The 12,285-nt window shown below is 40.4% G+C and overlaps 1 protein-coding gene across 1 annotated transcript in view; it reads right to left on the reverse strand.

Annotated features, from left to right (window-relative positions):
• The window catches only part of LOC149218380 (AP-2 complex subunit alpha-1-like), a 185,884-nt gene that overhangs the window by 78,496 nt on the left and 95,103 nt on the right, over positions 1-12,285 (reverse strand). The gene's annotated exons all lie outside the window — the stretch shown is intronic.

Consider the following 12,285-nt stretch of genomic DNA (forward strand, 5'->3'; position numbering starts at 1 on the left):
GAAAAAAAAAAAAAAAAAGGGCATTTTTGCTAGGTACAACAAGACCTCAAAGGCTTATCAAATCTATATTCTAGCCTTGAGGAAGGTGGTGGTAAGGTATGATGTGAGGTTCGAGGAGGTGAGCCTTGACACAGTCGAAAGATTCGGATCATGTAGAACAGCAAGGTACACAGTAGAGTTGTGCGCAACAACGAGGTTCACCACAAGGGCACGATCACAGGGGTCTAGTGGTTCACAGACTTCAGGGATGACAAATCCACAGGTTACTGTGAAAATTCTATCACTGCAGCAACTGATTTACTTTTCCTACTTATTTCATTATAAGTTATTCATAAAATTACTTCAACAAACATTAAAATAAGTATTGTTGTAGATATCACATTGTAATACATAAACAAAAAGATGCACACATTGACACAATTATTTTGGACAAATGTCCCCAGAAAAACCCAATGTGGGAAAACCGGTGCAGCAAGGGAGGATTTTATTATTCAGCAATTTTCTTGTACAACAGGGTGCCAAACTGGCTTACCCATAGATAGACAAACTTCCAGCACTTTCCTAAACCCAACGTAGGCCCTACTGACCTCGGCTACAGCCTGAAACCCTCTACGTCAGCCTACTGAGGCTGTCTGCATCCTCTCTAGGCTTCTGCATCACTCTTCCAGCTTTTGCGTGGATGACGCAGGCCCTTCTAACTCTACGCAGTCTTTGTTGCCTCTGTGTGGCTTCATCTGGCTCTGTGTCTGCCTCTTCTGCGTTGATCTCCCGTCTCTCTGTTCCATACTTGCTGCGTCCTGACTGCTCTCCAGATCACTGGTTCAATTTCTCAACAAACCCTGCTCCAGAAATTGAACTGACTGGTCTCCCTCAGTATGTTCTCTAAGTGCCCCTCAAGCCTCCTCTTATACTTTTTCTATTGACATTTCAACGACAGAGATTAAGTCCCTAATCAACAACTAAGATTAGATCTAGCTTTATCCATGTCTTTTTGGACCATTCCAACACAGATTCATATTATTACACATTAATATTTTATTTTCCCTACGTTTAGACTTAGGGACTCCATTAAAAATATTAATTATTTTAATATCTCCTGATCTGTTTAGAATCTGCCCAAACCCTTTCTGGGTATTGGAGATCTCATGTTCCCAAACCTCTCCACCAAATTTCGTGGCTAGAGCACATCCAATGCTACACCAAATCAACACTCCCTCTTAGCGAGGACTGTGCTCTAGCAATACTCCTCACTGAGTATTACTCTGATCATCCGGCATCGGTACCTATGCTGATGCTAGGCCTCCCTACCCAACATCCTCTGCACTGTTACACCCTGTACTGCTACCCATGGTTCTTCCACTGCCACCGCTGCATCTATACGACAACTCCCTCTGCATCCGTGTTGCTGCTGGTCCTTTCTCCCAGCACTGCACCTTCCTCTGTATCTGTGTTGTTGTTGGTCCTTTCTCCCAACACTGCATCTACATTGCAACTCCATCTGCATCTGTGATGTTGTTGGTCCTTTCTCCCAACAATACATCTGCACTGCAACTCCCTCTTCATTCGTGTTGCTAACACACTACTTCTGAAAGGGGTTCTTTACCATCCCCATCTTTTCCCTGAAGTAGTCAAATTTTGATTTTCCAAGGGCCTTGGTGAGGATATCTGCCACTTGTTCCCCTGTAGGAGTGTAGCCCAACTGTATAGCTCCACGTTGGACACAATCTCTAACAAAGTGACACCGGATATCAATATGCTTTGACCTATCATGAAATATTGGATTCTCAGAGAGTTTGATGCAACTCTGATTATCACACATGATCCTGGTTGCCTCCATATTTTTTCTGAATAGGTTTACAAGCAGTTTTCTAAGCCATATGCCCTCACACGAAGTTGTGCTTGCTGCCATATATTCTGCCTCAGACGAGATCAGAGCCAAGAACTTTTGTTTCCTACTGGCACTAGGACGTTATTCCTGATCCAATGTTGAAACAGTACCGAGAGGTACTTTTCCGATCCACTAAACTTCCTGCCCAATCAGCATCATTAAATCCACTCAACCTGATATCCTTCCCCTTGTTGTACAAGAGCCCATAATCAATTGTTCCCTGTAAATACCTAAGAACGTGCTTGGCTGTTGCCCAGTGAGCCCTCTTTGGTTCCACCATGAACTCACTGAGGGTGTTGACAGCGTAGCAAATATCCGGCCTGGTATTGACTAGATACATCAGGGACCCTATGAGCTATCGGTATAGGGTGGAATCGACATCCTTGGCTTCTGATGCATCAATCTTCTTCCAGTGGGTGATCATTGTCGTAGCAATAGGTCTACAGTCTCCCATCCCGAACATTTTTAGAATTTTTGTAGCATACCTTCCTTGCCTAAGGAAGATTTCTCCTTTCTACTGCCAAACTTCCAACCCCAGAAAATAGTGCATTCGTCCCAAATCCTTCATATCGAACTCTATGGCTAGATTCTTCTTGCAGTATTCAATGTGTCTAGATGATCCTCTCAAGAAGAGATCATCCACATATAATACTAAGATAAGTGGCTCACTCTCTATGACCAGACAGTAGAGATTCGGATCCGCATCACTCTTGACAAACCCCATCCTTTGCAAGTAGCCATCTATTCAACCATACCACGCTCTTAGTGCCCGCTTCAGCCCATACAAGGTTTTCTTCAGTCTGCATACATGAGACTTCTTCTCATGAGTTTCAAAGCCCTCTGGTTGTTCAATGTGTACTTCTTCTTCTATTACCCCGTTCAAAAATGTCATCTTGACATCCATCTAATGGATCTCCCATCCCATCTAGGCTGCAAGAGATATCACAGTCCTAATAGATGTATACCTGGCTACTAGGGCGAAGGTTTCCTCATAGTCAATCCCTTCCTTTTGAGCATACCCCTTAACCACAAACCTGACCTTGTATTTTTCAATACTGCCATCCGCAGCATATTTGATCTTGTAGATCCATCTTGAACCTACCACAGATCTATCATGAGGCCTTGACACCACCTCCTAAACATCGTTTACCATTACAGAGTTATACTCCACCATCACATCTAGCCAGACCTGATGTTGAGTTGCCTCCTTGAAGCTGGTACGCTCTCCATCCTGAGCTACTAACGCCTGATACATGTCTGGCTATTTTCACTCCCTTTTATTGTTTCTTAGCTCTCTGATGAAGTTCTCTGCATCACGCATAATCTGACGAAGTTCCCTGTTGGTTCTTCCTCTACCAACAACTTCTTTTGTTTGCTCCTCTTCCTCATCCTAAGAATCTTCCTGATCTGAGGAAGGATTCTTCACTTCCGTTGGTTGAAGAGGCATGACCAATGGATCCTCCTTCGACTGCTCCTTGAAAGGCATTTCGCGAGATCTTCTGAAAGTTCTATCCTCCATGAACTTTACATCTTGTCATACTACTACCTTCCTGCTCCCTGGAAGATAGATCCTGTATGCCTTAGTGTTCTCGCTATATCTTTCCAGATACCCCTTTTCTGCAATGTGATCCAGCTTCTACCTCTTTTCTTCGAGTATGCGACAATATGCAAAACTCCCAAATATCCTGAAATGACCGACTTCAGGTGTCTTCCCAGTGAAGACTTTCTCTGGAGTAATCTTGCCCAATGCCCGATGAGGAAGCCTGTTCTGAACGTAGACAGTTGTGTTGCATGCTTCTACCCACAGGAATTTTGGCATATCCTGATCATATAGCATGGCCCTAGCTGCTTCTACAATAGTCCTGTTTTTCCTTTCTGCCTCCCCATTCTGCTCTGGATTGTAGGGAGTTGTCCACTCTCTTCTAATGCCCTCCTTAGCGCAAAAATCAGTGAAGTCCTTATCGACATTATCCACCATTATCTGAGCGCAAGACTTTTATTTTCTTACCTATCAGATTCTCCACTAGAGCCTTGAACTCATTGAATCGACTGAAAACCTCACCCTTGGTTTTCAAAAAATAGATCCAAGTTTTCCTCGAGTGGTCATCAATGAAAGTAAGGAAATACTCGGCACCGCTGAGAGCTTTGACGAACATAGGTCCGCAGATATCTGAGTGTATCAATCCTAGTACACTCTTGGCCCTGTGGTTGCTCCTAGGAAATGTCGCCTTGGCATACTTTCCTAGAGTGCATCCCCTGCATACATCATCTCGTTCCATACTCAAATCTGGAACTCCTATTACAGTGCTCCTGAGAATTCTCAGAGCTCCATGGTGCAGTGACCCATCCTTCTGTGCCATAGATTTTCAAGTCTTTGTCCCCATGACTGCCTATTAGTGCCATTAGAGATTCTAGTTGTAATTTGTACAACCGATTACTTCTGATCCCAATCTGCACTTTCTTTTTCCAGCTCGGGTGTTTGACGTATACCTTTTCCTTGATGAAGTAGACGTCATAGCCTTTGCCTTGTAGTTGTGACACGGAATGTAAGTTCATCCCCAACCCTAGCACATGCAGCACATTTGTGGCATGGAACTGCTCTCCCAATTCTGTCTGAAAACTATGGTACCCTTTCCTACTGGAGTACACTTTGCCTTGTTCCCCATGGTGAACTGAAAGTTCATCTTCTCTTCTCGATATTCTAAGAAACACTCCCCGATTCCCGTCATATGCCACGAGGCTCCACTATCTATATACCATACTTCTGATAATGCAGCACTAGTCATGCACGCCACTTCTTCTTCCAACCTGGAAGCCAACATAGAGAAATCGAAATCTCTCTCTCTTATGCAATCTTCTGAAAATCTGCGTGAGTCCCTTGAGGTGGATGCCTCTACATCGTGGTCTCAACCCATAACTGGTTTTCCCTTTCTGTCTCTGATTACTTGCTCTGGTACCATGTGAAAATTCTATCACTACAGCAACTGATTTACTTCTCCTACTTATTTCATCATAAGTTATTCATGAAATTACTTCAACAAACATTAAAATAAATATTGTTGCAGATATCACATCGTAATACAGAAACAAAAAGATGCACACACTGAGACAGTTATTTTGGACTAATGTCCCTGGAAAAACCCAATGTGGGAAAACCGGTGCAACAAGGGGGGATTTTATTATTCAGCAATTTTCTTGTACAACAGGGTGCCAAACTGGCTTACCCATAGATAGACAAACTTCCAGCACTTTCCTAAACCTAGCGTAGGCCCTACTGACCTCTGCTATAGCCTAAAACCCTTTGCGTCAACCTGAAACCCTCTGCGTCAGCCTGAAACCCTCTGTGTCAGCCTACTGAGGCTCTGCGCAGCCTCTCTCGGCTTCTGTGTCACTCCTGCAGCATCTGCATGGATGACGCAGGCCCTTCTGCGTAGTCTCTGCTGCCTCTGCGTGGCTTCCCCTAGCTCTACATCTGCCTCTTCTGCACTGATCTCCCGTCTCTCAGTTTCGTACTTGGCACTTGCTGCCTCCTGACTGCTCTCCAGACCACTGGTTCAATTTCTCAACAAACCCTGCTCCAAAAATTGAACTGACTGGTCTCCCTCGGTATGTTCTCCAAGTGCCCCTCAAGCCTCCTCTTATACTTTTTCTGTTGACATTTCAACGACCGAGATTAAGTCCCTAATCAATGGCTAAGATTAGATCTAGCTTGATCCATGTCTTTTTGGACCATTATAACACAGATTCATATTAATACACATTAATATTTTATTTTCCCTAAGTTTAGACTTCGAGACTCCATTAAAAATATTAATTATTTTAATATCTCCTTATCTGTTTAGAATCTGCCCAAACCCTTTCTAGGTATTGGAGATCTCATGTGTCCCAACCTCTCCACCAAATTTCGTGGCTAAAATGCATCCAATTCTACCCCAAATCAACAATTACTGGATCATAGGGCACAAGTTCCCAAAGTATAGGTTCACCACAGACCACAAGGGCATCATCATCAAGGTTACCAATTACAGAGGAGGATATACCCACCCCAGTTCAAGAGGCTACCTCATGGAAGAGGAAGTCTAAATGGCTTCGTGAAACCTTGCAGGAAGGCCAGGAGACAGTGGAAAATCCCAAGTGGTCAGTTAGGGACAGCAAACCACCAGAGAGGTTTGGTGGCTATTCGGCTATGGTGAGTAGCATTGTGGAGTCCAAGCATTAAAGTTATGAGGAGGTTGCAGGCCATCAAGTCTCAAGAGATGCCATGGTGGAAGAGTATTGCTTCCATCACGAAAAATGATGAGTAGGAGATTGTGCCTACGGCTGAGGGAAAATCAGCGGTGACTTCAAGATGACTTTACAGGGTCAAATATGTTGTGAATGCAGCATCAAGAAGTACAAAGCTTGTTTTGCGGCTCCAGGATTCTCATAAGTAGAGAGAGTTGACTATGACAAGACATTCGCACCATTGGCTCAATACACTGTGATTAGAGCAGTGATCCGCATTACAGCAGAGATGGTTTGGAAGATCCACCAGATGGATATGAAGATCGTTTTTCTCAATGGGATCATACAGGCGGAGGTATATATCGGGGAGCCACAGGGATTTGAGGTGCATCAAAGAGATTCAAATGTAAGCAGATTGAAGAAGGCCTTGTATGGGCTGAAGAATGAACCGAGAGAGTGGTATTCACGGATTGATTCTTACTTGCACCAGATGGGTTGATTCCTTAAGCACATCTTTTGACCAATGTTGTTGATTGAGTACAAATTAACAAGAGTATCATATAATTCCTTTGATGTGGCCAATTTTGAAACGAATGGGAATAAATGGTCCTTGAGAAATTCAAATAGAATTCTTTGAGCCTTCACCTCACCTTTCCTAAACTTCGCTTTCCCTGTAGCTTCATTTTCATTTGGTTGAGGTACTTTGCCTCGGACATAATGCAAAACTTTATGTCCTTCTAGAACAATATAAATCCTCTTCCCCCTTGCTTTGAAGTTTGATGCTCTTTCAAGTTTGCTTCCTTCCTTGTAAGAGGCAACCATTTGCTCACAATTCTTGGACACAGATATAAGAGATATCTTCCTTGAGAGAGAGAGATTCAACAAGGTGTCATCTTCAACTTTCTTTCTTCATTAAAGCTCTAATACTATGTTGAAGAATCAAGTGCAATGTAGACTAACACTTATTTCTTAACAGTGATAATTACTTGTGATGATTATGTATCTTCTTTTAGCATTTACAACTTCTTCATCAAACAATTATACTTACTTGTGATGATTGTGTATCTTCTTTTAGCATTTACAACTTCTTCATCAAACAATTATACTTCAAAACTTCAACCATACAAGAATAAGGAAAGTAGAGATCACAATGCACAGACTCATCACAATGTTTTACCCTGGGAAAACCCACTTGGGGTAAAAGCCTAGCAATTCTTTCCTTAGAGAATTAATTCAACAAGAGATATCAAATCCATACACAAACTGACGAGCATGATAGCAAGATGATAGTCCAAGAAGTGCCAACTCGCCCCTCCACAAAAATCCAAGTCAAAATGTCCACAAATTGTCCACAAGTGTTCTTGGTCAAGGTCTGCCATAGGTTCGTACTAGGGCCGATTTTTTGCCTCTCTCTATGCCACAGAAAGCTCGCACTTTACCTTATAAACTTCGGATTCGACCTCAAAAAATCAACACATAAACTCAGACTGATCTCGGCCTTATGTAGTCACCTGAGCGAGGGCAGATAAATGACTTGACCTTCTTCTTTTTGGGCTCCTTATCTTCTCGTCTTCCTTCGCTATAGAATAGACATATGTGTGTAATGCCCTGTAATACTTGACTTGGAAGTCATCATTGACTTCTTTTCAACTTACATCAAGGGCATACTTCAACCTTTGCTAATATGTTTGCTTCTTTTGGGCTCAAAATTCATCTAATACAATATTGCTCAACATAAACCATGATTCTGGCAAAGTCCTCTTATCGCATGCTTTGCTTCATTCTTCCATCTCCTGTCAGAGCATCGGCAACCTTCAACACGTACCTACAATCCTCAGTAGGAGGCCATGGAGGAACAATTATAAACACGCAAAAGATACAAAGACAAGAGGCCAACTGCTAGTAAAAACAACATTAATAATTAAGGAAGAAAGATAAAAAATACTTATCTTTTGGAAAAGAAAATGTCAGCTCCCTCTTCATCTAATATTTCTTGCAAGTAGGTTCTTATGATGTCATTCCTTCCTTTCACGAGCTAGGGTTACTTCTTTCAGTAGAAACGTTGACCTAGGTCTAGTTTTAGGGTTTTATCCACAAGCCCTAGGGCTTTCTTATCAAGAATTTTGGATTTCTAGGGTTTAAAAATTACTTCTAAGAAGGGCTCATAGCATAAGCCACATGACTTCTCTTTTTATGTGAGAGACCCCTTCAGCGCCCTCTTGCTCCTAGGCTACCTGCAGCAATTCTAGTAAAAGAAGTCCTTATCATTAGCAGCTAAAGCTTTTGTAGTATCATTCTTGGATTTCTTCTGATAAGGATGTTCATCATCATCGCTACCCTACCTCTTCTTATCGTTCGATGCATTAGGACAATTATTTCTATAATGTCCAAATTTGTGACATCCAAAACATTGGACTTTTGACAAGTCTCTCTTTCCTTGTGAATTGGGTCTTCTATCTGCATTTTTATTTTGAGAGCCAAACTTCTTCCTTCCATTATTCCTTCTAGATCTTGCAGCAAAAGATTGAGATTCTTCTTCATCGGGACTTTGGATCTTTCCTTTAGCTATAAGCCTAGATTCCTCTTGAGAACAAGAGGTCCACAATTCTTCAAAACTTGGAGTATCCTTTCTAGCACAGATGCCAATGGCAAATGCATCCTATAATTCTGGTAATCCATTGATTGTTGTAGTGATCAATTCAGATTCATAAATGACTTCACCAATGCTTTGGCGCTGATCTTTTATGTGTGTTATCTTCATGAAGTAGGAGGCCACAGATTCATCTTTTGACATCTTAGTATCATGGAGTTGATTCCTTAAGGACATCTTTTGACCAATGTTGTTGATTGAGTACAAATTAATCATATACTTCCTTTGATGTGGCCAATTCTGAAATGACGGGGATTAAATGGTCCTTGAGAGACTCAAATAGAATTCTTTGAGCCTTGACCTCACCCTTCCTAAACTTCGCTTTCCCTGCAGCGTCATTTTCATTTGGCTGAGGTACTTTGCCTTGGACATATTGGAAAACTTCATGTTCTTCTAGGACAAGATCAATCATTTTCCCCCATGCTTTGAAGCTTGATGCTCCTTCAAGTTTGTTTCCTTCCTTGTAAGAGGGAACCATTTGCTCAGAATTCTTGGGCATTGAGATAAGAGATATCGAGAGAGAGACATTCAACAAGGTGTAATCTTCATTTTTCTTTCTTCACCAAAGCTCTAATACCATGTTAAAGAATCAAGTGCAATGTAGACTAGCACTTATTTCTGAACAGTGATAATTATTTGTGATGATTATGTATCTTCTTTTAGCATTTACAACTTCTTCATCAAGCAATTATACTTCAGAACTTCAACCATAAAAAAATAAGAAAAGTAAAGATCACAGAATCAACATAATGTTTTACCCTAGGAAAACCTACTTGGGGTGAAAACCCACTTCGGGTAAAAACCAGCAAATCTTGCCTTAGAGAATTAATTCAACAAGAGATATCAAAGTCATAGACAAACTGACCAGCATGATAGAAAGATGATAGTCCAACAAGTGCCAAGTCGACCCTCCACAAAATTCCAAGTAAAAATGTCCACAAATGCTCTTGGTCAAGGTCTACTACAGGTCTGTACTAGGGCCAAATTTCAGCCTCTTTCTCTGCCACAGAAAGCTTGCACTTTACCTTAGAAACTTCAGATTCCACCTCAGAAAATCAACACAGAAACTCGGATTGATCTCAGGATTCTGTAGTCACTTGAACAAGGGAAGATAGATGACTTGTTCTTCTGTTTGGGCTCATTGTCTTCTTGTCTTCTGTTGGACACCTAATCTGTTAGGGTTCTAGTGGACAGTTACTGCATGTCCAGGAAACCTTGGAAGTTGAATCCAACAGTTTGTATGTTGTATTTATATGTACATCATTCTTAATAAAAGTTGAATTCACTTCCAACAGTGGTATCAAAGGGTGTGCAAATTTGAGATTGAAGATTCAAGAAGATGCCTATCAAAGATCTGCAAGTGGGGAGTTTTGATCTTGACTGCAAAAATTTTTGAACCTCGATTGCACATGGATGCTCTTTAGTGAAGAAGAATATGCACATAAAAAAATTTGCTCGTGGAGAATGGAGCATTTTGAGGTACATGAGTTTGGGCATTGACTGAAACATGTTGAAAACTGTAAAAAAAATAATTAAATCTTGTTGTAACAGGATCTTAATGTAAGATGAGAAAGATTGTAGTAAAATTAAATATAAAGAATGTTAATTTAGTGAGAGATTGTTGGTTCAAACTTTAAAAGCAGCCAAGATTGCCCAGGATTTAACTCTCATGTTTAAGGTTTTGAAGTATTTGTAAAAAAAAAATCATGGGGTTTTTTAACTCTGTACAAGGATTTGTAAAATTTAAGTGGAAATGGGCAATAAAGACATTTTACGGAATACAGTATCTTGACTAGCAAGGTGAGTATATTTCCTTGATTTTTTATATTAACTCCACAACGAGTAGCTTTGTGTCTGGGAATAAGTACAATGGAAAACCAAGAGAAAGGTGATCATGAAGAGGAGAAACAAAGAAACGTCAAATCTAATAAGAGGAAAACCCTCGTCACAAAATTTCCAAGAGGAAGAATGTGCAAGAAGTTGGTAAGCATCAAGTGAATGACAATTGCATCAAATTGTGGTGGAATATGAAAGGTATTTAAAGAATTATATTGGAATTGGTAAAGAAAATATTTCAGGCTGTAAATATAGCCTGTAAAGAAAAGATTATAGATTGGACAGGCTGTAAATATAAGGTGGCATGTAGTGAATTTTGATGGAAATAGATGAAGAACAATGTAAATGAAACAAATTTTATCAATGAAAGCTGTGTTTTTTCTTATTGAAAACAAATAAAAATAAATATTTCTCAATGCTTTATAAAAGAAATGGAAGAAAAGAAAAAAAGAAAAAACTGAAATGTTTTTTTATCAATTAAGTTAAAGAAAATGGTGAAAGAGAAGTGAAATGGGAAAAGTAAAAGTGGTTAATTCTGAAATTATTTAAGCCTGGAATTAAATGTGACGGTAAAATTCCAACGCTAGTGGACCTGCATCAATTATTTTAAGGTTTTGCATATCAAATGTGCATGAATTAAGAATTTATTAAAGTTCAGATTATTCACTTCAAGAAAGACTTTATTTAAAGAGTTAAAGCAAAGAGGCGTGCATGATCATGAGATACATAATCAAAGCAAAGAGGTGAGGGGTGCATGGTCATGAGATGTAAATGAGCATATGTAATGATTTTGTAATTTTTTGTGCCCAAGACTCAACCATTGATCTCCAAGATGATTCTAATAGGGAGATTAGGTTAGGGATTTGGACTTAATGAAGATTATCAAGGGAGCCAGCGAGGAGGTGAAGACACAAGTTGTGTGAGTGAGTCACATTCAGAAAAAGTGATTTTTTCTAAGTGCAAGTGGCTCTATGGACCAGGAGCGCAGAGAAGGAGAAGTGTCATCGGATTGGGGCAAATCCAGGAGGCCGAGTAGGAGGAGATTGCAGGGTCGAGTTGTTGGAAGAGATCGATTTTATCTAGAGGAAGCCGAGTTGTTGGAAGGCCGAGTTTTCCCTAGTGCACATTAGTGGCATGCAAGGAGGCCGCAAGTCGAGTTGTTGGTTGAGTACTTGGGCAGAGTTCTCCACGCCGATTGCATCTAGAAGATGATTTCCTAGAGGTCGAGTTCTTTGGGATGAATTCATTATAAGGAAGCCATGTCACAGGTTCCAAGATTTTGCGTTTTTCCTTGTATCTCTATGGGTCGGAAAACCCAAATCTTATAGATAATTAAATGACAGAGAATTGTTGTGGGTGAATTACTTTGCAATCTGTGATTGATCTCTCTGGTTTATTTCTGCTGCATATATTTATTTCTAGAAGTTAAAAATACTAGTGATTTTATTCTTTGGTGATTCAGTGTTTATTTGGGTAAATAAATAAATTGTTAGGGGTAAAATAAATTGTTGTGAGAAAATAAATCTTTCTGGTATTCAAAATTTAACATTATTAGCATTGTAATTAGAATCTATGCACGTCATTCTGTAATTAGACCTCCAAAGTTTGACTACAATTGCATCAGGAGGAGTGGTTGACAGTTAACTCCAACAATCATGAAGTTCATAGCTATGAACAGTCTCCACTA

Source organism: Pinus tabuliformis, chromosome Q (genome assembly GCF_031772625.1).
Source record: "Pinus tabuliformis cultivar Carrire ecotype Pingquan chromosome Q, CPIR1, whole genome shotgun sequence".
Taxonomy (NCBI): Eukaryota; Viridiplantae; Streptophyta; class Pinopsida; order Pinales; family Pinaceae; genus Pinus; species Pinus tabuliformis.